The sequence below is a fragment of the Oculina patagonica genome, chromosome 2, assembly GCF_052425735.1.
Source record: "Oculina patagonica isolate OP01 chromosome 2, crgOcupat, whole genome shotgun sequence".
NCBI classification, from domain to species: Eukaryota; Metazoa; Cnidaria; class Anthozoa; order Scleractinia; family Oculinidae; genus Oculina; species Oculina patagonica.
In genome coordinates this window covers 35,988,342-35,998,122 of record NC_135759.1, presented here as the reverse complement: position 1 = coordinate 35,998,122, position 9,781 = coordinate 35,988,342, and the positions used below count along the sequence as shown (strand labels likewise).

The 9,781-nt window shown below is 40.0% G+C and overlaps 1 protein-coding gene and 1 pseudogene across 2 annotated transcripts in view; one reads left to right on the top strand and one right to left on the bottom strand.

Annotated features, from left to right (window-relative positions):
- Positions 1-9,781, bottom strand: part of LOC144644453 (uncharacterized) — an 86,075-nt gene that overhangs the window by 33,195 nt on the left and 43,099 nt on the right. The window lies entirely within an intron of this gene.
- LOC144638618 (uncharacterized) lies at positions 7,498-9,069 on the top strand (annotated as a pseudogene). The gene is made up of 3 exons (XR_013567979.1): positions 7,498-8,051; positions 8,572-8,789; positions 8,904-9,069. The product of XR_013567979.1 is annotated as an uncharacterized LOC144638618 (transcript).

Sequence of the window (9,781 nt, the reverse complement as noted above, 5' to 3'; positions counted from 1 at the left end):
AGATCGAATACAAAAATAATTTCTCTTCACGCAGACTGGAGCTACTTATTCATAGACGATACTGTTTAGAAATGCCAAGCGATTCTTAAAATTATTTTGGTTTTGAAGTGGACGAATTCTTCGAGCTTGCACGTTCTCGACATTGGGCATGCCGGTATGCACAAGCTCGAAGAATTCGCCCTGAATTCGTCCACTTCGAAACCAAAATAATTTTAAGAATCGCTTGGCATTTCTAAACAGGCATAGAATATTCTCATTAGGTTACTAAAGTAAATGGAGATATTCATCCATTCATTCGTTTGCGTGAGGTTTTCTGCAGTTTTCTGTTTCAATATTTCTTACTTCCGGGCTGAGCGAAATTTTTTACAATTGTCGAGAACATAGCAATCTTATGGTATACCGAAGCTCGGATATTTCGTCAACTAGAAAACCAAAATAATTTTTGGAATCGCTTGACATTTCTAAACAAACATCTGATACTCTCAAGAAGTTTGAAAGATCCTTTCATGCGATTTGGTCCAAAGTATAAATAGCATCGACCGTTTCAAATGGCAACGACCGTTCTGAGAAATGGCATCGACCGTTTCAAATGGCAACGACCGTTTACGAAAGGGAAATTTGCTTCGGCGTCGCGAGCGGAGCATCCATAGGCAGGCAAATGGTATCCTATCGAACCGAGAAATTTTGGGAATCGCGTACGTACGTACACCCGTACGCACGGATTAGGCCTGGGGACGAGGTTGCCCGCCCGTGGCTAAAGAAAAGTAAGGAAATTGCAGACAGCAAATAAAGCTCACAAGGCAAGACAAAATGTACACAAGGGGTAAAATTACACAGCGATACTACACAGCAAAATATCTGAGAGGTTTATTATCCAACTGTTCTATTTTGTTAGTCTTTATTCATGTGTGAGTGTATCGAAGCCTTCACCAAAAAATGGCTCTCGTTCGATCACTACACGGTTAAATTCAATTTATTGGTCTTTGGTCGCATTTTTCGTAACCGTAAAACGAGCAATCGACGTTATCTTCTATCGACTGGATGATGTGGACGTTTCAGTTTGATCTAAACGAAGTTATGTTATGAAAAGGCGGGAAAATTTGTTACGCGGTGTTCACTGTGTAGGCTGAATGAAACCAAGAGTATAAAAAAGAGCGACAGAGAATCGAGAACTTTCTTACCGTAATATTTCTCGTACGATGTCCTCAAAAAACTTTCGTTGTAAAGTCACCTATATTCTGTGAAATTGTAGATAACGAAAGAGGTGTACGATGAGACGCGGAATAACCTGTACTGAATTGCTGAGCCTGATTTAATTACAGAAAATTTCATGATGTTTATATCTTAAGCTTTGAACCAACTTGCGCTCGTAGTTTATTAATTCATTAGTATGCCTGGTATAAACAAAGTGATGAAAAACATGGTTCTCCTCTAATACTATTCAATTTTTCCCAAAAAGTCATTATCACTGTTATCACTTAATACCAAATGACACTTTCAAAAATTGCTGATTATACCTTTCCCTAATCCCTAAGAAGCAAACATTCAGCAAGCTAAGCATTACGTCATTCGCCACTAAAGAATCCCAGTATCCTACAACCAGTAAATTGATTATCAAAAAAAATTCAATTTATCACCTAACACCACATTTTTTTATAATCATGCCACTGCAAACTCTTACTGATCGAATAAACTGAACGTTAACCAATGGACAAACGATATAGGGGCGGTTCCAGGAACTTTTGAATAGCGGGAGAGAGGGTGTCGCAATTTTGATCCTAGCCTGCGTAGCTGGCGGTTTGCTATTGAAACCTTTTAACAACAAATTACTGCACCCCGACACCTTTCCTGCGGTGAGGGGGGGGGGGGGGGGGGGAGGAGAGAGAGAATTCCTTGTGATAACGGAGGAGTGTTCCTCCCTTCCTTTTTAGCCTATAATTATCTCCCTCCCCCAGCCCATAAGTTTCCATGTTTTACATGAATTCTACTCTCAAAGGATGCATCCTTGGAGCATCTTCTTTGTGTGGTTGGTAAAAAAAAAACATAGATACATTTTTTTTACATACATTTAAAAAAAACATACATTTTTTTATATGGCTGGAATTTAATTTTGTGGCAATATTCATCGCGTGTTAAATTAAAAAACAACCAGTTGAATCGCGATTTGCAATCTTGTCGAAGCAAAATTTTCTGATCGGTCTGATATGGGGGATCCGAACCTATGTCTGGGATTAAATTCTATTTATTTGAGGCAAATAAGAACTGATGAGTCAAGTTCATATGTGGAGGTCCTTGGTTTCGGAAGAGCGAGCTTCCTGGCTCCCCTAAGAGCATAGCTAGCACTTTTTTCAATAAGCCGCGAACTCAGGTAAAAGGGCGCAAGTCTATTCACACATTTATACACCAGAACAAGCATATCCTGTAGACGCCTACCACTGCAAAATCGTTTTAAGAATTTTGATCCAACTGCATGGCTCTGTTATCCCTTTCCTCTGTCTACAAATCAACCTTTTTCATTTAGAGTTTAAAAAAAAAGAAAATCGTTTACAATTTACTTTAACATTCCTTCTCAGTTTTGTGAAAACTACGAAACGGCCTTTTATATTGCTATCTTAAAGTGCATATGAAGCGAATTTTTTTAATGCATATTTTTAAAGTTTAACATCTTATAATAAAACCCTGAAAGTTTGAAAAGAAAAGAAAATAAATTGACGATTTTACAACCCAAAAAAGTTGCAGCATTTGGCTCTAAAATTGGCCGGAAAATCGCACGGCCAAAATACCACGTGATCTCAGCTTGTGACGTCACGTTGGTTGATTGTTGATTTCACTCCAAAGCATCAGATATGGCGGACAAAGCGAAAGCTACACGAAGAGGGGGGAGATACTGCGTCGCAGGCGGCCCGAACAACGAGAGTTGTCGAAACACAACGTTTACTCCGGGTGTCACAATGCACCAATTCCCTTCTAATCGGGATTTGAGAGAGAAATGGGTTAAGTTTGTGCAGCGACACCGCCGAGACTTCGCTGAACCTAGCAAATACGCGTCCTTGTGTTCAGCTCATTTTGAAGAGAGTTGTTATTCACGGAGGCCATTTTTGAAACTCGAGGGGATGGAGAATTTAAAGATGAACAGGGTTCTAATAAAGGGATCTATACCGACGCGAGATTCCATCGTTCCAGCTGAATCCGAAGTCCTAACAGATCGAAGGAAAAGACAGGTAACTCACTATATTTTGGCAGGTGATTAATATGCATAACATGTAGTGCACACTTGGGCTTCAGTTCTTCTTGCACTGGCTCGTTCCCAGCGCCTCCGTTTCTTTTGGTCACGTGGTCGGCGCAACGGATGTCGGATGTCGTAAAATCCACGACATCCGGTAGCGCATGCTCACTGCATAAATGTTCGTCTGCGCTTGCTCAGTAAAAGAAAGGGGAAGGCTGGGGCCAATCTCGTCCCCAGAGCTTGCTTTCCTCTTGACCAGCGGTCGGGAAACTCAACGGCTCTGGACGAATCCAAACCGGAACCGGGAAATCCTGGTTCCGGTTTGATTCTGCGCGTGCGCCGGAGATTGTATTCTCACGATGACGATCTATTGCGCACGCTCCACATTCCAGAGACGATTACTAGCAGTAGGATTTTGTTGAAAATTTCAGCAAAAATTAATGTTACAGCTTTAGCTCGTGTAAAGCCCCAATAAAGTCAAAATCAGCAAGGTTGTTCTTCTAAATGAATATTCTATTTTAAAATGTTCAACAACTGAATAATTAAAAAAGTCATTCGGCCGTTGCATTTTATTCCCCAGAGACTAGACTGTCTGCTTTTTATGCAAATTTAGATCATGTCACGTAATTGTAATCAGTGCCGTTTTTGGACAATTTTCTGTTGTTAAATGTCGTTATACATTAAAAATGCTTATTTGAGTGAAGAAGAATTGCTCCGAGACGTCTCCAAACAGAAATACATCCGAAAAGAGCACATATTACGATTGCGTGCACAATCTTTGATTTGCATAAAGTACAGACATTCAATTCCCCAGGGGCCAGGACAACCATACCGACGCACGTTCAAATTCTGGCGCGTTACTGATCGACCAATCAGAAGTGTTTTCATTGTTTCAACGAGCTCTTTGGTCGATAATGTGGTGAAACGAACAAGTTTTCAACAGCCAATCAGATTCAGACGCCTTTGTGGCGGCTTTTCAGAATAGCCTAGAGTTCCCGATCCCTGGCGCAGACCAGAAGGATCGCGGCCTCTGGGGACGAGATTGGGCTGGGGCTGACTGAGACGAGAAGAAAGCGAAATTTTGAAAGAAGATACGAGATTTGAGTTTTAAGCAATCCTTGCTACAATTGTCGGAGGACATCAAGAAACAAGGAATGGAACAGGAAGCCGCCCTGCCGCTCTAGTCGTTAAGTAGAACGACTGTCTGCTGATTTTGGCAATTCAAGTCGTTGATATTTTAACTTATGCACCTATCAATGGTTTGCCCCAGCATGGGGGGGGGGGGGAAACCCCAGGGGAATTTGAAATTTTTTGGAATCCAGAGTTGAATTCCCCACCCCTGGGCACCTAGTGAATGTCAAATTTCACATATCTCCTCTTAAACTTCTAACCCAGCAGACCATTTTAGATGTCAAAATCCCTACCCTGGGATAACTTACGATGTCAAATTACCGTGGGTTGCCCCCCCCCCCCCCCCATCCTGGGGCAAACCATTGATAGGTGCATTACACAATTCGATTCGTTTGGAACGCATTGAATTGCATGGCTGATAAATGTGTTCTTGTTGTGTCGTCTCTACACGCAATATTATCTGACGGCAGATAGAAAAGTTAGAATCCAGAGGAATTGGAGTTATAGTGTTTAATAATAAATAAATAATATACTTAATTGACCACTCCCGCAAGGGGGTTTTTCAGGGCCATTGTGAAACAAATATTGTAAATGAACACAACACCAGCTAGTGGTCAGAACGGGACTTGAACCCGCGACCTCCGGATTACAAGTCCGACGTTCTAACCACTCGGCCACGTTGCCTCCTAATAACATGGAGTCGAGGATATCATCAGCTGATAACATTCCGACGGTTGATGATACGGTGAAATTTATTTATGGCCATGCGGAGGTATTGTAGAAAATTTAGAACTAAAACAGCCGCTGATCGACGAGGTATCATTCTATTGAGCAGCGGTAAGAAATATCACATTGAATTTCAAAGTCTTCATGTATTCATGAACTCCATTTAGCGTGTATATCTTGTATAAGCTAAGTTGATAGTGCAAATGTTTGCAATATTTTTAATGCAATAAAAAGTACAACCGAGTTACACCTTACAAGAGATGTACTTGTTATTCGTTCATAAACAAAGGTCTGCTTCGTGAATACGTTATTCCAACAAACCCCCAGTGTTATTCGGTCTTTTTTCTGGTAACATTTTCGAACTTGCCCGCTACATCTTCAATTGTTTCGATGACCGGAAGTATAACCAAAATTGCGTAGAAGCGTTTCGTTTTTACCTTATTACGCATGCAGTTTTTATCAGCCAATCAAAAAGATCATATTTTTTACCGTTACCAGGGCCACTACGTCATGTCATTTAAAAAAATACGCGTGGCCCTGGGAAAGAGGATGGCACTGGCTGCGTTTTAGCGATAAGATCGTCTAGTGATAGTTACTTTTAGCGGTTAAAATATTCAAAGGCAGTTGTGCAGCAGCTCTCGAAAGCTTGTAGTTCTAGCAGTCCCCTTGTGTAGTAGCTGATATTGTGTTTGGGGCCATCCAGGGAAGCTTATTGTTTATGTTATAACTTAGCCCATATTCAAAGTGGCTACAACAAGTGTAACATCGTTTTTGTTTCATTACTCCCCAAACGACTTATTATTGTTAACTTGGGTTCTTAATTTTATCGAAGCATTTATTTTGCGCTCAGTCAAAAAAAAAAATATTTTGAAATTATTTCGAAGGAGCACGATTTTGACTCTCTGTTAAACGTAACAAGGTAAACTTTGCAAATTCAAATTATTACCAAGTTTTTTAATTATGCTGTTTTATCATTTTTGCTAGCTTAAAAGAGATGCTCTTGCAGAGTTCTGTCCAAACATCCCAAAAAAGAAAAATGATGCACTTTCTGTAGAGCAAGCTTCATGCTGTGTGTCATCTGGAAGTCTACATGAAGAAATGCTTGAGCAAGACAGTGAAGCGAGTAATGGGCAAAGAATATCTCCAACGGCAGCATCTACCAGTCCTGAAGTGTCGACCACTGATGACACAACTGTGTGTTCCACTCCCTGCACCACTCCAGCAAACACCTCCATTACAGCTGATGGTCCACTTGCCACACCATTGACAACAGTGTCCACAAAGAACCGAAGATGCAAGGGTTGTACTCGGAAAGCAACCCAATTAGACAACTCACAGAGGCAGACTCGCCGTTTGAAGAAGAATATATTAGAATTGAAGAAAACCATCCGAGAATTAGAAAGCGTGAGAACAGTGTATAAGGACAACAGATATTATGAAAAGGAATATGTCATACATATATTTATATACCAATATCATGAATCATTTTTAAGTATAAAACATTATTTTTTGGTGTATTGAAACTTTTTTTTGTGTATTGAATATTGTGTTATGGTTAAAAAAGGTTTATTGGATTATTGCAAGTACAGTGAATTATACACTGTACACATGTAAAAGTTTCAGTTCATTTAAATTCATTCACTCCTGTCCTGTAACATTTCTTGAAAATTATAGCAATTCATTTTCTTTTCTTTTTTCATCTCCATCTCTCTACAGAGAAGACAAGAAACTGAGACAGAGTCTGATGAAGAAAATGGCAATGAAACAAGGGAGGACCAGCCCACAAGTCAGTACTTCACTTGGTCAAGTACCGGAACAGACACAGAATCTGGTGTTGGTGATGGCAAGGATGCAGCGTGGACATCATTAGGGGAGGCCACAGAAAGTGAGGCCACTGATACTGAAGAAAGAGAAGATGATGACCAGAATGAAAACACTATCAAGTAAGTCTGGTTTATCAAAGCTGTAACAAAATTCTTGAACAGGATTGGTCATCATCAGCACAATTTAAGCACTGATAGGACAGTATACACATCATGCTTGTAACATGTCATGCCTGAGTGTGTAATTGGAGGGTATGCATCATTTGCACATGCTGTTATGTAGACTATAATTGTATTCATAATTTTTCTCCATGTAGTTTCTTCACCAAAAAGACGCCGACTATTTTTTTGTTACAAAAATATTTTGTTGCTTTAATGTTGTCATAGTTTTGATTGATTGGTAACTGGACTTTGTGTTGTCCAATTCTGTCCGTAATCAAACTTTTGATTAACAAATCAGAAATTTATCTCACTTAGTGGTTGCCTGATTTTTTAATAACTGGCATGACCACAGACTGTATTGGACTCCACTGAGTACTACTACCATTATTTATAACATTTTTGTTGTCAAGAAATACAGTATTTATATGTATGCATTTTTTCACGGTAGACCCATCAACCCCTGCATATAAAGAACCATCATTTGTGGTTTTCTACAGCATGCTTCTTAATCTCTTCAGCCTCTTTTGCTTCAAAGGCAAAGAAGGCAAGCCGAAAGTATCCATGTTCAGACTGGAACCATGGTGACAGTCAAGCAGCAGTGTTCCAAGTGTACTGATGCCTTCATGTGGAGATCCCAACCATTTGTCCTTGGAAGATATCCAGCAGGGGATGTGTTACTCAGCTTTGCTGTGTTGATGGCTGGGGCTTTAATAAGCAGGATTTTACTTGTATGTCGTCACATGGGTCTGTCCGTTTTTTCTGCCCGTACTTTCTTCCTGCATCAGAGAACTTTTCTCTTCCCTGTTATTCTTCATTACTGGGAATCCTACAGAGCCAGCCTTGTTGAAAAGCTCAAAGGCATGAAGGATGTGGTCTGGGAAGGGGACGGAAGATTCGATTCAATGGGGCATTCGGCAAAGTATGGAGTGTACACTATGTTGTGCACAACCATCATGAAAGTGGTACATTTTGAAGTTGTTCAGGTAAGATTTCAATCCACCCGGACAAGTGTTTTTACTAACAACATTCTGCAGGGTTACAAAGAGTGGTTTTCAAGACATTGGTATATTTTATTTTACAAACTGCACAAGTAATGACTTCAGATTGCTTTATATTAGTAACACACAACATAGATAGAAATAACTTGCTAGATCATTCAACTAGGATTCTTAGAGTTTACAGGTAGCTTTGATCTTTGGAACTCTACTCTCTACTCTCTACATCTCTTAGAACACAGTATAATTTGTTGTGTGTATGTTTTGGTTTAAATTTATCTTTGGTTTAAATTTCAAACCAGTGTAATTTTTATTTCCCTTTATTTCAGATTGTAATAATGAATGAGAGACAATGAATAGATAAAAATTTTAGCTGTTTTGAAAAATTCTGTACCAAAAAAAACCATTTCACCAAATTATTTTATTTTCCAGTAACTCTGAAGTAATAGTTTATTTTATGCGGTTCTCAATACAAATAGTGATCAGAATCAATTTTCTTTCAGTGTAGGCAAATGAGGTCGGCGGTAGTCAACCGACTGAATTGGAAGGGGCTCAGAGATGTTTCAAGTTCCTTAAACAGTTGGGGTTGGTTATAACTGTCTTCATTTTCGACCGACACAGGGGAATTGGAAAGTGGATCCGTGAAGTTTGCCCCCAAACCACTCATTTTTATGACAGCGGCGGCCAGATTTCCAAACCAGAGAAATCCCCAACCTCGTTTCCAGGGCGATCCGCGCGGCACCCCCCCCCCCCCCCCCAAAAAAAAAAAAAAAATTGTCCGCGATATCGCGCAAACATCCTGGGGAAGAGGTTGAGAAATCCCATTTTTTTACTACCCAGGTGGAGCCGTTCTGACGAAATTAAAGCTGCGATATTTATTCCAAAACTTGCTGCCCGATCCTCGAACACCGCTGAGCATGTCGGCTCTGAAAGTGGCAGACACTCGGCACAGTCCCGCGCAGTAAGGTGTCAATATGAAAGATTTCTGAACTTCTTTTCCCTCTGAGACAATGGGGTTTCTCACACTGGAAACGAGCAGCACCGGAAATACAGAAAAATCAATATAAGTGCATTACCGAGTTCAACTGAAAGAGAATAAATAGTTTTTAAAAATGGAAGCGTGTTTCATCACGCTGTGTGGTTGAGGCTTCGTTAATATCTTGCTGCTGGCTTGATTCGAGCTCGATGTTCATGAAAGTCGCTGTGATAAATTAAAAAGACATAATACAACTGGCTGTGGTATCTATTTGGTACAGAAGTTATTAGCTTTTGTTTAATTTATTTTGAAAGTTGTGGTAAATTTCAACTTTGACATCGGTCGTTACGAGCGCTCGTTCGGGTGAATCAAAAATACTTCAAAACTCGAAAAAATACTGAAAGGATCCGATCTAGCAGATGTAAGTGTAGTACAAGTAGCATAAGTACATGAAAGTCGTGCGAAATTTCTTTTTTAAGCCAGATCGACCAGACCGTTTTTAAAGAGACAGCCTCTTAATGTTGGAATTAATGTTGCTTCCGTTGCCTTCCTATTTTTTGCGTGCCTTTAAGATTCTGACCCACGAAGAGATATGTCGTAGTGCGCGTGTGCTGATACTTTTCAAGGAACTTCGGTGTCGAAAGAAGACATTATTTTGGTAAAAACGAGTGTCCATAAGTCGAGAACTGTCATTTGACATTCAATAACAAGAACGTTTAGTATTCGTTTGTCTCACCTTGAG